We start from the raw sequence: 18,497 nt of genomic DNA on the forward strand, positions 1-18,497 counted from the left end.
ATTTTAATATAATTTCTCTTTCACTTTCTTTTTTGGAATTTTGAATTTGTAGCCTACATTGTTTTCAAACCAGCTTGAAGAACTTTAAATCTGTAATTGGTTCCAGATACCAATAAAACATTTTTTTTTATAAGTCACGTCTGGACCAGTCTTTATTTGGTCCAGAATGGTCTTTGCTCAGTGACCTCTGGGATTTTAATAAGGAAAGAATGAAACTCAATTTGTATGTATTTTTGAATAGTTTTACTAGTATGCATGTATTTCACAAGTTTTACCTAACATAGGGATACCATAAAGATCTTATGGTAGAGGCTCCACTGTGCCGGGTAAAGAAAGTAAAGTCTTGAAACCCGTTAAGGCAGGTAGTATTTCTTCTGATGAGCCCTAATGAAAGGTACTACATGGAAATATTTCGCTAGATTTAAGGTGCTTTTGCTTGTAAATTTACAACGAATTGCATGGATTTGGACATTACAATTTGGTTGATGGTTTGGTAATACTGTTTGTTTCTAGGTAGTTGGATAGACGAGTAAGGTTAAAACTTCGTTCAAGTGCACATTTATCTCAATTGCTGGATTAGGATGACAGTCCTTTTCTTCTTCTTCTCCCTCTCATTTTTTTTTCTTGCCAAGTAATTACCTCTAAAACATTATATATATATATATATATATATATATATATATATATATATATATATATATATATATATATATATATATATATATATATATATATATATATATAAGACTGTAAGATTATCTTGCTGAGTGTTGCCTAAGATTGGAAAGCACACTTATAGAAGGAGAAGACTTTTAGTTCTGTGGCTTCAAGACTATTTACTCCTGAATTCAGTTTGTTTGATTTACCTTAGCTGTAGTGCATTTGTCAAACAGTTCGTGGTAACGAACTGTAAGTAAGGAGCGACCCGGCTCAATGGTAACCGAAACTCTAGAAAATGGGTTTTTGATGCCAATAGATATATCAAAAGAATCAGATTTCAATGCTGATTTCAAATATATAACTTTCATCAAGTTTAGAGCTACCCATCAAAAGTTACGCGCCTGAGAAAATTTGGCTGATTTTCAAAAAAAGGGGGAAAGACCCCTAAAAGTTATAGAACCTTAATGAAAATCACACCATAATATTCAGCGTATCAGATAACCCGACTTTAGTGGTTTAAATCTCCTATATAAAAAATTGGTGTATTTTGCATTTTTTGCCCGAATAATGATACGGTTTGGTTTTTTTTTTTTGTGGTTGTTTTTTTTTTTTTGGGTGGTTTTGTTTTTTTCCCAGGGGTTTTCGTTTAGAAACATTTGTCGAATCAAATATTGGGGGGACTCATTGGAATGGAAATTAAAAGTTATAGTGCCAATTTTAAGTGACCAAAAAAAATGGAGGGCAACTAGGCCCCCTCCCACGCTTATTTTTTTACCAAAGTCCCCCGATCAAAATTTTGAGATAGCCATTTTGTTCAGCATGGTCGAAAATATGATAAATATGTCTTTTGGGATGACTTAATCCCCCGAAGTACCCAGAGGGAGGGCTAAAAGATATGAACTTTACCCAATGTTAACATATAGTATTGGTTATTCGGAAGTATACAGAAGTTTTCAGGAGGTTTTTTTCTGCTAGTGGGAGGGAAGGGTGGGTCGGGGGTTATGTTGGAGGATCTGTTCATGAAGGAAGTTTTCATGGGGGAAGGAAATCGCCATGAAGGGGGCGCCGGACTTGCCAGCATTATTTATTGGTTATTGGGAAGTATACACCCATTTTCAGGCAGGATTTGTTCGGGCGGGGGGGCTAGAGGAGGGAGTTACTCTGGAGAATATTTCCATGAAGGATGTTTCTTTGGGGTAAGGGACATTTCTATGAAGGGGGCGCCGGATTTCCAAGCATTATTTTAAAAACGATCAGAAATTAAATAAAAAAAAACCAAGTTTTTTCAACTGAAATGTAAGAAGGAATATTAGAACTTAAAACGAACAGAAATTATGACGTATGTGAGGGGGTTCTCCTCCAAGTCAATACCTCGCTCTTTAAGCTACAGTTTTTTTTTAGTGCTTTCAAAAGAGCTATCTATTCTAATTAAACGGCCTTTGTGATTCAGGGGTTTGTGAATCAAATTTTTTTTTAACTTTTAACGTAAAGAGCTTGGTGTTGACTAAGGGCAGAACCCCCTCATATACGTAATAACATATACGTAATAAAAAAAAACAATAAAAAAACAAGCGATACGGCTCAATAGTAATCGAAACTTTTAAAAACGGAATTTTGATGTCAATAAATGTATCAAAAGAATGTGTTTATAATGCTGATTCTAAATATATAAATTTTATTAAGTTTAGTATTACTCATCAAAGGCAACAAGCCTGAAGAAATTTACTCGATTTTTTAAACAGGGGGGAAACATCCCCTACAAGTGGAAGAATTTTAATGAAAATCACAACGTCAGATTCAGCGTATCAGAAAACCCTATTAAATAGGTTTCAAGCTCATATCTGCAAAAATCTGCAACTTTGAATTTTTGCCAGAAGAAAAATATACGAATATAGAAGTTAGTTACGTAAGTTAATTTGTAAAGACATTCATTTAGCAAAAGAAAAGTAAAATTTTTATGCAAATAAAAGCTGCATTAACTAAAAAACGATCAGAAATTAAATAAAAAAAACAAGTTTTTTAAACTGAAAGTAAGGAGCGACATTAAAACTTAAAACGAACAGAAATTATTCCGTACATGAAAGGGGCTGTCCCCTCCTCAACGCCTCGCTCTTTATTCCGTATATGAAAGGGGCTGTCCCCTCCTCAACGCCTCGCTCTTTACGCTAAAGTTTTTTATTGTTTTAAAAAAAAAATTGTGAGACAGTCAAACTTTAGCGTAAAGAGCGAGGCGTTGAGGAGGGACAGCCCTTTCATATACGGAATAAAGAGCGAGGCGTTGAGGAGGGGACAGCCCCTTTCATGTACGGAATAATTTCTGTTCGTTTTAAGTTTTAATGTCACTCCTTACTTTCAGTTTAAAAAACTTGTTTTTTTTATTTAATTCCAATCAAAACTGCCAATTTTCATTGGACCGGGGATAGTATGTGTTTTTTCTCTCTTTACGTCACGTCGTTAGCTAAAAAATTATTCTGAGGAAAAGTTACTTGCAAAATATGTGGCTAACAAAAGTGTTTATAGCGTAAGTTTGTTTCTAGCTAGTTGGTTAAAGAAAGTATTGCTGGGGAAAAGTTGCTAGTCAACTAGTTGAAAAATAAATTGTTTTCTGGGGCAATGTTTCTTTCCAGCTAGTTTGCAAAATTAAGTTTTGCTGGGGAGAAGTTATTAGTCAGCTAGTTGGCAAAATTAAGTTTTGATGGGAAGAAGTTATTAGTCAGCTTGTTGGCAAAATTAAGTTTTGCTGGGGAGAAGTTATTAGTCAACTAGTTGGAAAAGAAAAGTTTTGCTGGGGCAACATTTATTGTCAACTATTTGCCAAATTTAAGTGTTGCTGGGGAGAAGTTATTAGTCAACTAGTTAGAAAATGAAAGTTTTGCTGGGGAGAAGTTATTAGTCAACTAGTTGGCAAATTTATGTTTTCTTTCAAAATTTAGGACATATATTTACATATCTTTAAAACCTAATAAATTAGGTTTGAGCAAAGTTATGAAGATGAAAAAATTTGTGTCGTACTTCATTTAAGCAGATGATCTATTTTGCAAGGTTTCACTTTTATAACAGACAGATTTTTAAAGGTCATCAAAGGTGACGACCCTCTAGAGGGAGAAGGAGTGGAGATAGATACTTCAAAATACCTTCCCGGGACATACTTTAGCCCATAGACCCATCCCTGAAAGTTTCATTTTTCTAACATAACCCCTTTCCAAGATCAAAAGTAGCTAAAAGTAGCTAGAATTTTACCGAAAAATTAATTAAAAATTCTAAAAATGAGACAAAAATATTCCTCCAGTAAAGAAACAAAGACAGATCAATGAAGGAACATACACAATTTATGTCCATTAAATGCAAGATAGAAATGAGCAAAACTTCAAACATGCATCCGTTTTCTTTAACAGACAGGAGGAACAACCCTCCAAGCTTTGACAAATTCAATCTGACTTTAGGAACTGGGAATTATAAGACTAATTATCCTGGGAATTAATAAAAAAAAATCCCTGGCTTCATAGCCCAATATATAACTCAAATTACATCTCCCATTAAGAGGGAGACAGGGAGAGAGACAGAAGTTGTAACATAATAGTAATAATAGTGATAATTAAATTAAAAAAAAACCTATATTATTAAGATATTTTATGGTATTCAGAACAAATTCTAACTATTATTGGTCAACTAGTTGGAAAATGAATTGTTTTTTGGGGCAATATTTCTTTCCAGCTAGTTGGCAAAATTAAGTTTTGCTACGGAGAAGTTATTAGTCAGCTAGTTGGCAAAATTAGGCTTTGCTGGGGAGAAGTTATTAGTCAACTAGTTGGAAAAGAAAAGTTTTGCTGGGGCGACATTTATTGTCAACTAGTTGCCAAATTTAGGTGTTGCTGGGGAGAAGTTATTAGTCAACTAGTTAGAAAATGAAAGTTTTGCTGGGGAGACGATATTAGTCAACTAGGTGGGAAAGGAAAGTATTGCTTGGGCAACATTTATTGTCAACTAGTTGGCAAATTCAAGTTTTGCTGGGGAGAAGTTTTTAGTCAACTAGTTAGAAAATGAAAGTTTTGCTGGGGAGACGATATTAGTCAACTAGTTTGCAAATTTAGATTTTTCCTATACAGATGGGCCAAATTTTCCAACTAGATGACTAAAATGTTTTTAATTATAAGGAGATTGGATAGTACCATTCTATATAAACTTATAACTAATTTTTTCTACTAGTCAAAGAGTGGATATCCAATGGAAAGTAGTTAAAAACATATCACTAGCTTTTAAATAACTTTTTCAAGAGTAACATTCCAAAAATGCTTATTCAGAACAATGCAAAGCAAACCTCATTTATTTGGCAACTCAAAAATAAAACATTTTCTGGTACTGGTTCATTACACAGGCACTGTTATATACTGTATATGGAATGTCAAATGGGAAATGCTACAGTCAAACTGGAGAGAAAGATACCTAGTTGTAATGGTTTCTACCCATTATATATTTTTTCAAACTGCAATAAGAAATGGTACTTTACTATTAGCGAACCATGTATTGACACACAAACTGACTTTTTGCTTCCATTACTGTACATGACACCTCCAATATTGTCCAATATGCTTCTCATGCAAGTATAAAGTAATGGTGTGTCCATTTTTGTACTCTTTTGTCTTAGGCAATAACCCCTTATCCTGTAAGAATTCAACTGCCTCTTTTTCTGTCTTTGGCAAATTCCAAATTGTAATTTTAACATTCATATTAGATCAATTCCACTCCAACAACTTTTAGTATTGGGTATATGTCTCTCCTGTTTGACTGTAGCATTTCCTGTTTGACATTCCACATACAGTATACAGCAGTGCCCACGTAATGCACCAGTACCCATTTACCTACCATTTCAAAATCTTGAAATGCTGTCTACAAAAATAGCCTTGAATTTTGCTATTCAAAACTTTGCTGTCAACAATTTATCATATATTTGTATTCAGGGTATATATTTGCACATTAGGGGGGGGGGGGGAAAATTTGACATTGTGATAGTAGCAATTATTATATATTTAAGGAGCATAAAAAAAGGCTTATGTTCCCGTTATTCATAATTCAATGATATGATTTGCAAAAAGTTTACCAAAAATTCATTGAATACATACAGTTGAGGGTGTTTATTTGCAAACTAGGGAGGGGTAGAGCTTATTTTTGACAAAAATAAATGTTGGGGCTAGATTCCCCAGAACCCATCCAGCACCTAATCTTTACCAGTTTTGTGTAGGTATAATAGGCTACATAGACAACAGACTCCTAATCTTCAACATTGTTTGTATAGTGTTTGGTAGTGGGAATCAGCCAAAAGTTAGGACTAGACCAGTCTAAACTTCTGGTCTTTCAAAATTTGAATTTAGACAAAAGTTAGCCTACCTCTTCACTCTAGTTAATTTAAATACAATTATTGTGCTTTGAAGCTCTTGTCTTCAATTTAGTCTTGGCTTTACTAATAAATTGTCTTGTCTTTAATAATATTAATAATTTATTTATTACCCGCTATAAAAAAGAAGTGGAGTACATAAAAAAACACAACAACAAAAAAGCAAACTTGCACACTTAATAATTATTTACATAAAACAACATAAATTATGGTGTGCAGTAAGACCTGCATATAATAACAGCTTTCCTGCAAGCACATTCACTTTTTCCTGTAAATCAGGGTGGCCGAATTGCAATATTAGATGCCGGTTCTGGAACCATGGAGGGAGGCACAAAAGATATCAAGAAAAATTAAAATAATAAGTCTGGATAGATTTCAGATCTTTAGGCTTCAGAATTGGAAGAAAACCAGATAAGAAAATAATAGAATGATCGCAAAATGAAGAATATAATTTACCAAGTCCTTTTCTATTGTACCTCCCTTCTTTCTTCTTCTATTTAACAATAGGCGGGCTTTTCATCAATACTATTTAGCCCTTTTCCTTTTGCTTCACTCTGTGGGCTACAGAGGTATTCGGTTGATTGCCTCATGTTTATTAAATATTTTCAGATATCTTACAGTAGATCGTTAAACTCTAGGAGTTCAATTATCAGATGATAGATGTCGATTTCTATGCTCCTTTTGCCGGTATAGTTGAATAGGTTCTTGGCTGATAGTGAGATTTTGTGGTTTTTGAAGCATTTGAATAGTTTGCAAGGCAGGGTGTGTTGTGCAGACATCAGTATATTAAATTCAAATTTACAATGGTCAATTGTTACATTATTCATATTCCAATTCCTACAAAGAGGGCACAGATGAATTGAACCACTTGAATTAGAAAACTTATACAAGAATGCAAAAAAATTTGGTCCATTTGTCCCAGAGCGAATTCTATGATAAATTTTAGAAAGATACTTCATGGGAAAGGGGGAAAGGATAGCATTATTCTTGTTAAAATTAATATCTGATAGCCTCCATCGGTAAATATCTCTAATCAGGATCGGTCTCCCACTTGGCTGGTCAATATTTATAGCATTTTCTGCTATTTCATCAACTTGATGATTAGCACTTATACCAGAGTGGCCAGAAATGTACTGAAAATAAGTTCTTATGCCACTTGAAGCAAAATTATTCATAATATTGAGACAATCATGAGCGTCAATGTTCAACTTATACTGAGGAGCTGAGGCCAGCAATTCCAGACCTGATAAAGAATTGGAATATGCTACAATAATATTTGAACTAGGAATCATATGTTGGTTTTCCATAAAGTGTTCTAATGCCATGATTAAGATTTTTAACTTACCAAACATTAGAGATACGTTATTATAATCTCTCTCCCATTACAATATTCAGGTGAGGAAGGAAGGCACCACTTGCTACCTTCTCATTCATTTTTGACCCATCAACAAATATTTGGAAATGATTTTTATAGGTAATTGTATTAAGTTCAGCAAATTTTTTTCTGGACAAAAGTAATGGGGGTTAAATCTTTATTCCACTTTGAGAAATCAGTATTAATTATCGGAATTGACCAATTCCATGGATGGGAATGGGGGAAAGTAAGTGCAATATACTTTGCCGGTATGGGGAACTTCTTCTGAATATTGGCATACTCATCTGCAATGCCTCTATACATGGCTGGATTTCTTAACCAATTATGTAGGGTGTGTAAGCTATTTGATTCAATTTTTGTAAGATGTTTTGTAAAGAGAAAGCTACGTCTCTCCCTTATTGTTGTTAATCCACTCTCCATAAGCAGAAACTTGGTGCTTGTGGGTTTCCTAAGACCAAATATGAGACGTATTATAACATTTTGTGTTGTTTAAATTTTTTTGCATCTGGGTCTTTGCACATGCACCATAGACGATGAGCCCATAGTCAATATGGGGTCTTATATGTGATTTATAAAACTGGAGTAAGCTTTTCTCCTTACAGTCCCAGGGTGTGGAAAGAAGTCTTTTTATTATATTTGTTTTTCTATAGCATTTTTTTTATTGTGTTTGAAATGTGGAGGTGGAAATTAAGTTTTTGGTCAAGCATGAGACCTAGGTAATTAATATGATTATCTTCTGGAATAGTTGTTTTATTTAGAGTTAGTTTTGCATTTAACATGGTTTCGCTTTCGGTGAAATTGGATTATTTTTGACTTGGTAGGTGCAATGGGTAAATCTGAATGTTGAGAGAATTTTTCAAATTGGAAAAGTGACTTTTGCAGATTTGACTGTGCTATCTCAAAGGTGTTGCCAGATGACCATAGCACCAGATGGTCAGCATATTGTAGATTCGTGTGGGGTAGGTTCATGTCCCAGAGATATAGGACAAAGAGGAGCCAATTGAAGACTGCTCCCTGAGGTAGGCCTTTGGTTATTGTCTTTTGGGGTGAAGAGGCTGAACCAACACAAACAATGAAACTTCGCACTTCTATGAAGGATTTTATAAAAAATACTAGCTTGGGGGGTAGTCCAAGGTTTGCAAGTTTGTTTAAAAGGGTTTGGTGGCTCACATTGTCATATGCCACTTCAAAATCTAGGAAAGCTGCAACTAGGACATTATTTTTTTAGAATGAATCATATATTGCAGTCTCTAACAAGATAACATCACATGCCTGGGTTTGGGACGTAATCTCTCATGGATGCGCTCTAGTTATCTCATAATTTTTTTAAACGAACCAGAGGTGTAGGAGTTTTACCAACTTCTCCATTATTTTACCTACCCAGAGATTAGTCACTTATTATATATAATTCTAAAAGCTATCTTTGGGTATTTGTTCCTTTGCGAGCGCTCAAAAGGATAAGAATTTCTGGATACTGGCGAACATAGAAGATGCCCAAGCGTGATTATAACAATTTAGCAGTTCTTGTTTGTATGAAGGGGTGAGATTCTTTATCCATGTAGGGTGTATATTGTCATAGCTGCTGCTAGTTTAATATGATGTATTGCATTATTCATTTCCTGGATTGAAAATGGACTAGTTATATACTCGGATCCTGTGCGTGGTTGGTAACTTGGGTTCATAGGAATTGGGGACATTTTACGTCGATTATTTGATGTTAGCTTATTAACAAAAAGAGTTGCAAATAGCTTAGCTTTTTCATTATCATTGTCATAATGGGTATTATTATGTATAAGGTCATACAGGAGTGGGTTGGGGGAAGTCTTTTTCCCACAGATGTGGTTTATGACTTTATGTATAATTGGCTAATGTGTTTCTCTGGAGAGATTATTTGCAAAATTATTCCAGTAATTTTATTTAGCATCTATTATAGTCCTTTTTAGATTAAATTCTGCTTGTAATTTTTCTAAATATGTAGTAGGTGATGGTTTTTTTTATGAATTCTGTCCTGGCTGTCTTTTTTATTCTCCATTTATTTTGGCACTCACTTGTCCACCATGCCTTAGGAATGTATTTAGGGAAGGGTATTGTCCTGGGGATAGCATGATTAGCTGTATTTATTAGTAAAGATGTCAAGACTTCAGCATGTGTGTCAACTGTTGTGTTTGAAATGCATGAATTTTGGGTGAAACTTGTAATTTCATCATTTTGCTTATTTTGGAACATAGACCAATTTGCTTTAGTGCTGATATATTTGGAGGTATGTGATAGAGTTTCAGCAGGTTCATTTAGGGAGCAAACTATAGCAAAGTGGTCAGTACATAGACTATCAATTGTATTTATATAAATTTTATTCAAAATATTTAATGACACAATTTGTAGGTCAATTGTGGAGAATCTACCACTTTTGGGGTTATAATATGTATTCAAGTTTGGAGGGGTAGCGACAGCTAATTCATTATTATCTGAAGTCATATGCTCAACGAATTTACCGACTTTTTTTGCATGTTTATTCGCTCACAAAAGGCTATGGGCATTGAAATCTCCACAAATAATGATGTTTTTGAAAATATCAGAATTATTTGTATATTTAAAGAAAGCTAGGCCATCTGTAGTTTGGCCATTAGGGTTATAAAAGTTTATTATGTAGGTTTTTGTATTATTCAGCCAAACACTAATATCAATTGCATCAACATCATTTGCAAAATCTGGAAAATTGATGCCACAGAATTTTATATTATTTTCTAGTAATACAGCTACTCCACCTCCTTTTCTCTGAAGATCTATCCTTTCTCAGGATAGTATATCCCAGAGACTTAATTTGTTGATTTTGGGTTAAATGAGTTTCCTGGAGGCAAGCATTATTCATGGAATTATTATTCATAAAAGATATTAGTTCATTTAGCTTATTTTCTGTGAGTGATCTTACGTTCCACTGGAGTATTGATATGTGATGTGTTGTTGATTTATTTTTCATATGACTGTGTATCAATGTTCAGCTTTGTTAAAAGTAAAGCAAGATCTTTTTTTGCTTGAATGAGCATATCATCAGGGATGTAGATTTTTGCCAATTCTGCAATGATTTTTCTTTTCTGTAATTGATGTATTTTCATGGCCTGCACTGCATTAAAGTTTAGAATGAATAAGCATATATTTGGGAATTGCATGTTTGGTTGTGCATCCTGTTTGTCAGTTACGGAGTTAATTCCTGGTAGTGTTTCTGGTTTGTTTGTTCTTGAGAGGGGGGCCAGGCTGACCTCATCTCACCGGACAAGGAGACTTGTTGACTTGGTGATTCCTTCTGATAGGGATGTGAGCTAGGGGGCTTAGAGGATGGTGTTTTATACGGGGTACTTGATGCATTGGGGGCGTTTGACTTGGAGGTTTTGGTTGGTTTCATTACGGGCTTTATTTGGTATTGTTGGGCAGCATTTGCTTCCATTGCTGCAAAGGGGTATAGGATGGCTTTCTCTGTTACTATTTGGAGTGTTAGTGCTCTTTTCTTATATGCAGGGCAAAGTAATTTGTTGGTAGATTCACGTGGGCCTTTGCAATTGATACATGTAGGCTGAGTGTTGTTGCAAGTTGTCAACTCTTTAGGATAGATTGCTTTACAATCAATACACTCTAGAAAAAATTCGTTGCATTTGTTTGTTGTGTGTCCCAGTTTGAAACACCTCTGACGCTGGATAGGCTTTGGTTTGTATTCCTTGTGTGGTTTCATTTGCCCAAATAGGAATAACTTTTCTGGAATGTTAATTTTTCCCTTCAGTGTAAATAAGAAGGATCTACTTGTTTTTAGGCCATTGGAGTTAGGTTTACCAAGTTGGGTAACATCTTCAACTGGGATCGTGTTTCCAGCCCTATCTGAGAGCCCTTCTTTTAACTCCTGAATGGGTATTTCTGGGGGAACATCACAAACTACTATTTTTGTTGGGAATTGTTCTAGGTTACATTGAGATGCATTAAATGGGGTGTTCAGAAAGGATTCTAAGTTGATTATTCTGTCTGTTAGTTTATGATTTTGGACAGCTATTAGCAGAGATCCATCACGGTGAATATTAAGAGAGAACATTGATTTTAGCAATTTGAAAATTGCAACTCTTATTGCAGTAATCTTTTTTATTTCAAAGGGGGTAATAGGAGAAATTTTAAGGTAAATTCCTAAGTTTTGGGAGGGAGGATCTTGGGTAGGGAGAGGGGAAATGCTTTTGATTGTGGATATTTTTTTCCTTTTTTTAGAGCTTCTAGAAAGGACCTCTTGAAACCCATTATCATCATTTATAGTGACATTGGCCCCTACACCGATCATTGTCCTATTCTCAGAATTGGAGCTATCATGTGAACTTTGTGATAGTGAGCTTGACCAGCCAATATGGGTATCAGTTTCACTGGTATTTGGGGTGGAATCTGGGGGGACTTTTCTTTTTGGAGGACTTCTAATCATTGCCTATTGGAAAAAGCTTTAAACTAAAACAAAACTAAAACAAGAAAGGATATTACAATGATAACAAACCGTCTGCACTCTACTATGGGGAAAGTTTCAGGATAAAAAGAAACACCACAGTATGACCCTGAGGAGGTTTTGAGCACGATTGGTTCGGTACAACTACTGATCAATTGAGATAATAAATCACACGAAATTTATTTTAAATTTATTAAAATTTTGCTGTTGTTCTATCTGAATTTTTATTTTTTTTGCATTAGAAACTGTCAGAGCCCAAATTGTTTTGAGATTTTTAGTAATGTGAAGACAAAGCCACCAAAAAGAAGAGACACAGGGAATAGAGAAAAAAACACAGTTAAGAGGAAGACTCGCACTCAAATTAAATGAAGTATATTTGCACTTATCAATAATCGACATAAGCCCAATCCGTCTGAACTGGTCTGAGATCCAACTAACAGAATCTGAGAGCCCAGCCCTAGAACAACTGACAAGGAGAACATTGTCTGCCTAAGCAAGATATGAGAAATCAATTCCATCAGAAATGAAAGTTGAAGACAAAGATGAAAATTGGTTTTCACCAAAATTAATATTTTCTGAAATGAAAGGGAGAAGAATATATTCGAAAATGTTCCTAAGATTGCATGAAAACAGTAATTGGTCGATAAGAACTACACTCTGACAAAGTTTTTCCACGTTTCAAAACCAAGGTGACTGTGGCACAGAGAAAACTGTTGGGAACCATAGAATTACATCTGAAACAGTAGCTGAAGGTGATCTACCAAAGTAGGGCAAACTACTTTTAGATGATAAGAAGAAATTCTGTCTTGATCAACAGAGCTGGATTGCATGTTCTTAATAACTTGACCAATATCAACATTAGAAACTGGTAATACATTACTCTGAGAAATACAATTAGGCAAACACAACTCAAGAAGGTTACTAAAAAGCTTTTCAGCTTCCCTCTTCACCTTGCCGAAAATATCATTTTCGGCAAAATATAACACCCAAGTATGAACTGCTATAGGACTTTCAGAAAACTTACTACTAAGCTTATCCAAATTCAGAACATGAGACCACTCCTTTCTCAATGCAGGAAAATCAAAACCTGATACCCTAGACTGCCGTAAACGTTTTTTATAAGCACGCTTGGTATTTTGCTTCAGATTGAAGACAACTCCTCGATTTGGCCGACCGCAAGACACCCATATTCATAGCCAAAACTTAGCTTTATTCTTTACAACTTTTAATTCTGGGTTCAAAACCCATTCGGGTTTTTGATTAACTTTAATCTTTTCTAGAGGAACAGCAGTCGCCTCTGCTTGTTTTAAGCAGCATCTTATTTTATCATAATATTCATTTAGAGACTGCTTATCATTTGAGAAATGGTCAGTAACTTGAAGCAAATGGTAAGGAACTTTTATAGAACCCAATTACGCAGACAACATAGTAATATAAAGTACAAAATTAGCTCTTTTCAAGTTCTTTTTTAATCAATAAAAAAAAAAAATTTTGACTCTACTCCAGTTATTCCTGTAAAACCACTTAGGACTTTGTGTAAATTGTCTAGTCGAATTGGAAGCGACTAGTGAAGCAGAGAATGAAGTCGAGAGGTGGTCAATATCACAATCGTCTTCATGGACAAGAACAGTTGATACATTAATATTTTCTGAGGAAACTAAATGGTCAATATTAGACAAACTTCCAGATTGGTGAATATATGAATAATCAACACTTTTCTTGACTTTTATAAGCAGAAAAAGCATCAAAGACTATGTTGGATAGAACTGACTGACTTGTAATATCTGTGTTGAAGTCACCAATGACTATGAAATCATAACCAGTCAATACAACAAACGCAAGAATAGCCTTGAGATTTGCCGAGGCTTTCATATGCGTTTTTAAAGCGGAAATAGTTTTTTTGTTACACAGGAGATACACATTTATCAGCACAGTATTACCAAACCAAACCGCAAGGATGAATTTATCACTGTGAAAATGCACTGGAGAGAGCAAAATTCATTTATTCTTAGCAATGCATGCGAGGCCTCCAGAAGGTCTACCAAAAGTAACCTCAGCATTAGTTGTAAAAACGGAGGAATTACAATTTCGTTTTAACACGTTAATACTAGTAGAAGTCTGGAGGTGTTCTTGAAGGCATACTATGTCAAACTGGTCACGCAATTCATCAGTCATATTCTCCCTTACATAAGTACCATTTATATTAAGCAAAACAATCATAACATACACAACCATTTCTTGTTGGCAATGATATCTCTCAGTACTTTGCATCTTAGACTAAAGGAGGCATGATTTTCACCACAATACATCTTGCGTCAAGCTGGCAGGGAGTCATTGGTGGAAATATGAGGGTCTGCACACTTCGCAACCAAACTTGCACAATCAGCTACTCTATGGTCTGGCGAACGGCATTATTCATATCCAAGTTTAATGCAATTTTGCATAGCCTTGGCTTTTGACATGGAGTCACAAAACTCAAGCTTAACCTTGCCAGTGTCACCAAGCCGCATAGCTTCCACCACACCTGGATATCCTTGAAAGAATGAGAGGACTAAAATTGATTAGCCATTTGTCACCTCACAAACTCAAATTGGTAACTGCGTCATGACTGCTCACTTTATCGAGCACTTCTTTGCGTTTTTTGGGCCATTTAGAGTTTGCAGCACTTTAGAGACAACAACAGTGGTGTGAGAGTCAGTTGACGGCATCGCACATGCAGGCAGTGGTGGAAAGTGATTATCATGTGAATCAAACTTACTTGAAACAGTCTTTAGGGAGGGTTCCATTCAATTCAATTTCGTGTTCAAACTCGAATAAACCAAAGCAGGGATAACAGGTACATTATTTGGAGAACGAATCACAAACATCAGTAGGTCTATGTCTTCATTGTCACGTTTCACAAATATGCTTAACACACTCTTCAGATGGCTTTGCAAAGCCTTTGGCCCCTGTTGGTCACTGCATTCCACTTTAATTTACTCCAAATTTAATCCGGCTTAAATATCAATAGATGTTCACAGGTCAAACGCTAAATGATAACTGAATAAATAAATAAATGAATAAATAAATCTTAAAACAAGTGAAACTTAAATTGAATAGGCAAATCAAGCTTGAAACAAAAAAAAAATCACTACAAACAAGAGTTTGGGTACTGCCTCCTTCTTTCACTGTAAAAGTCTAAAATCTACTGTATCATTGATGCTTTGCTGACAACAAATTGTATTACAAGTATTTTTTTTTGTACTTCATATTGCAAATAAACATTAAAATAACAGTAAAATTTTGAACTGATGAGTTTTCAGCAATTAATATACACCAAATATTCAGTTTGATATATTAGTTCTTTCTAAAATTGTTCAAGCCCCTATATTTGTCCCCTTCCTACCTATACACTCTAGTTTATTTAAATACAATTGTTGTGCTTCACATCACTTGTCTTCAATTGAATCGTGTAACCTATATATTCAGCCTATCAGAAGCACATTAAGTAGCACAGTTTATATAATTAGCAGTATGATCTTTCCCTATCTCACCCATTATAAAAACCCGGACCGAGGTGCGAGTGCTTCAGAGAACTTATAAACATAAGCGACATTAGATCTTTTCACGGATAGACAAGTCAGATCTCTCTTGAACGCGAAACTTGGCTTCAACGTTGGAACACTAATTTTGATGAAACTAATTTTAAATTAATTTATTCCAATACATACATGAAAATCGGTAATTAGTAGTGCAATGTTATTATTAGATGTTTTTAGGAATTAAAAATAGGTTTCGAAGTCTCAAGTTGGTTTCAAAGGCATTTTGAGAAAGTTTCTGCCAAAATACGTGTTCCAGGGTAATTGGACCGCTGATGGCAGATCAAATGAGAGGAGCTGTTTGTTACAAGTTGGTTTCGAAGTCGCGAGTTGGTTTTAAAGGTATTTTGAGAAAGTTTCTGCCAAAATACGTGTTCCAGGGTAATTGGACCGCTAATGGCAGACCAAATGAGAGGAGCTGTTTGTACGCGCCGATACATATATATATATATATATATATATATATATATATATATATATATATATATATATATATATATAAAAATATATATATATATATATATATATATATATATATATATATATATATATATATATATATATATATATATATATATATATATATATATATATATATATATATATATATATATATATATATATATATATATATATATATATATATATATATATATATATATATATATATATATATATATATATATATATATATATATATATATATATATATATATATATATATATATATATATATATATATATATATATATATATATATATATATATATATATATATATATATATATATATATATATATATATATATACTACGAAAACTTTACGAAAAAGAAAGTTTTTTTTTAAAGAAAAGTAAGGGCCAAATTAAACTTAAGATCAGTAGAAATAGAAGCCTAGGCTTTCCCCTCCTATTTATTTTATTTTCTGGTATTTATTTTCTGGTAAACAAACTGGAAGAATATATTATAATAGGAGCTTTTCTAGCATAAAGCCCCGTAAAATTTTGGATCTGCCACTAAAATGTGTGATGTCCTTCAATTTTCTGAAAACTCCCTAAGAATTTTACGAAAAACACTTCTTAACAGACGTTTGGTATTTTCTTGGATAGGGCTATTGTTGCAACTTTTACCACAGCAACCAATAATTAGAACCCAAGTCCTAAAATTGGTCTCAATCAGGAACCCTTATCGCTATCTAAATTCACAAAGTGCAAAATTTTTCAAACAGAGGTGTTTATTGTTTAAAGTTCAGGTAAGGTCTGCCCATTTCATACGAAAACATCAATTGAAAACGAAACTAGTCTTATCTCGGCTCTCCGCCAAAACAGGTAACTAGCCTTTTCAAGTATCACAGGAACTTCAGTCTGAGAAAATAAATATCACGACGTGAAAAAAATGATAAACCATCCTGTGGCAGATCCAGAGGGGGGAGGGCGAGGTGTACCCTCTTCTAACGTAGTCTAAAGAAGTGTAATTTACCTAATTAACGTAAGTTTGCATTGATTAAACTTGCTCCTAACGTAAGTTTATTGGATCAACCTTATTTGCACCTCCCCTTAAAAAAATCCTAGATCCGCCCCTGAAACCATCACATCTATTTCACCAGTTATTAGAAGAAAAAAAATTCCTTATTTTTACAAATTTCATCAACCCCGCCCCCTTTTTTATAAAATCCTACATAGGTCAATCAGTTGAGTCCACTGTATATAAATAATAGATTGTCATAATTTGTATATAAATTAAGCCATATCTATGAGATGGGACAGTTGTAAACCACTTGGCCGGCTTACCAAGTTTTTTTCTGCTTTCGCAATTACGAATAATGCACTATCTAATCATTTCTCATTGATTAACACATACTCACTAATCCATAAGTACACAAATAAGTGGGAGGAGCTTTTTGTTCGCACCGAGAATGAAGATAAACTGTGTTAAGTAGTGTACTCAATTTGTCTCTACCTCAGTTATGGAATCTAGTATCTATTTACCAAAATAAGGCCTGCTGGTAAATTTTCTGATTAACTCACTCATCAGATAGCTAAGAAATATTTATATTTTCAGGATTTGATCCTGAATTCAAATGTAGGGTAAGATACTGAGTAGTTGGCCAGCTAATCCACCCTTTAGCAGTTAAATAATTGTAAAATCTTTATCATACCATCTAAAAAGTGGGTTATATCACCACTGGGTGTGTCAAAATATTTCCAACAAGTTTGTGATTGGCTTGAATGTTTTAACCATAGGCCTACAAAACACCAACAATTTCAAATATACAGATAGACAACAGTAGAGCCTTATCTTGGCCACAAATTTAAAGATTGAGCCTAATCTTAAGAAAAGCAGTAAAATTCTAGCTTAGCTACTTTTCACTATCTCGGAAAGGGGTTATGTCAGAACAATGAAACTTTCATTAAGCAGGTCCAAAAACATACTCTGGGAAGGTATTGCCAAGCTTCTTTGTTAACCTATTGAAATTTTGACAAAACAACATTTTACCTTCTTCTTTTTTATTTTTTAATTATTTATTTTTTATTACCTTTATTGTCAGTTATCAGTTTCTTTTTTCTGGCTTTAGTTCAGAAAATGTAATTCCTATTATATAAGTAGAATTTCATGCCATATCAATGGTTTTTTTTTTAATTTAGGAAATGTATTTGCATACCTTTAAAACCTTATAAATTGGGACTGAGCTAACTTGTGTAGCTGAAAAAATGTTTTGTTGTACTTTATTTAAGCAGAAGGTCTATTTTGCAATGTTTCACTTTTATAACCTAAAATTTTTTTAAAGGTCATCATGGGTCAGGGCCCTCTAGAGGGAGAAGGAGTGGAGGTGGGTACTTTGAAATACCTTCCAAGGCCATACTACAGTCTGTAGACCCATCCCTGAAAGTTTCATTTTCCTAAACTAACCCCTTTCCATGATAGAGAAAAGTAGCTAAACCAGAATTTTACTGAAAAAGCATTTCAATCTTTGACACAGGATCATGAAGTAAGAACCACACATCTTAATGACAGATGCAATCAATCT

This window comes from Artemia sp. Qi Xiang Cuo, chromosome 13 (genome assembly GCF_049724085.1).
Source record: "Artemia sp. Qi Xiang Cuo chromosome 13, ASM4972408v1, whole genome shotgun sequence".
Taxonomy (NCBI): domain Eukaryota; kingdom Metazoa; phylum Arthropoda; class Branchiopoda; order Anostraca; family Artemiidae; genus Artemia; species Artemia sp. Qi Xiang Cuo.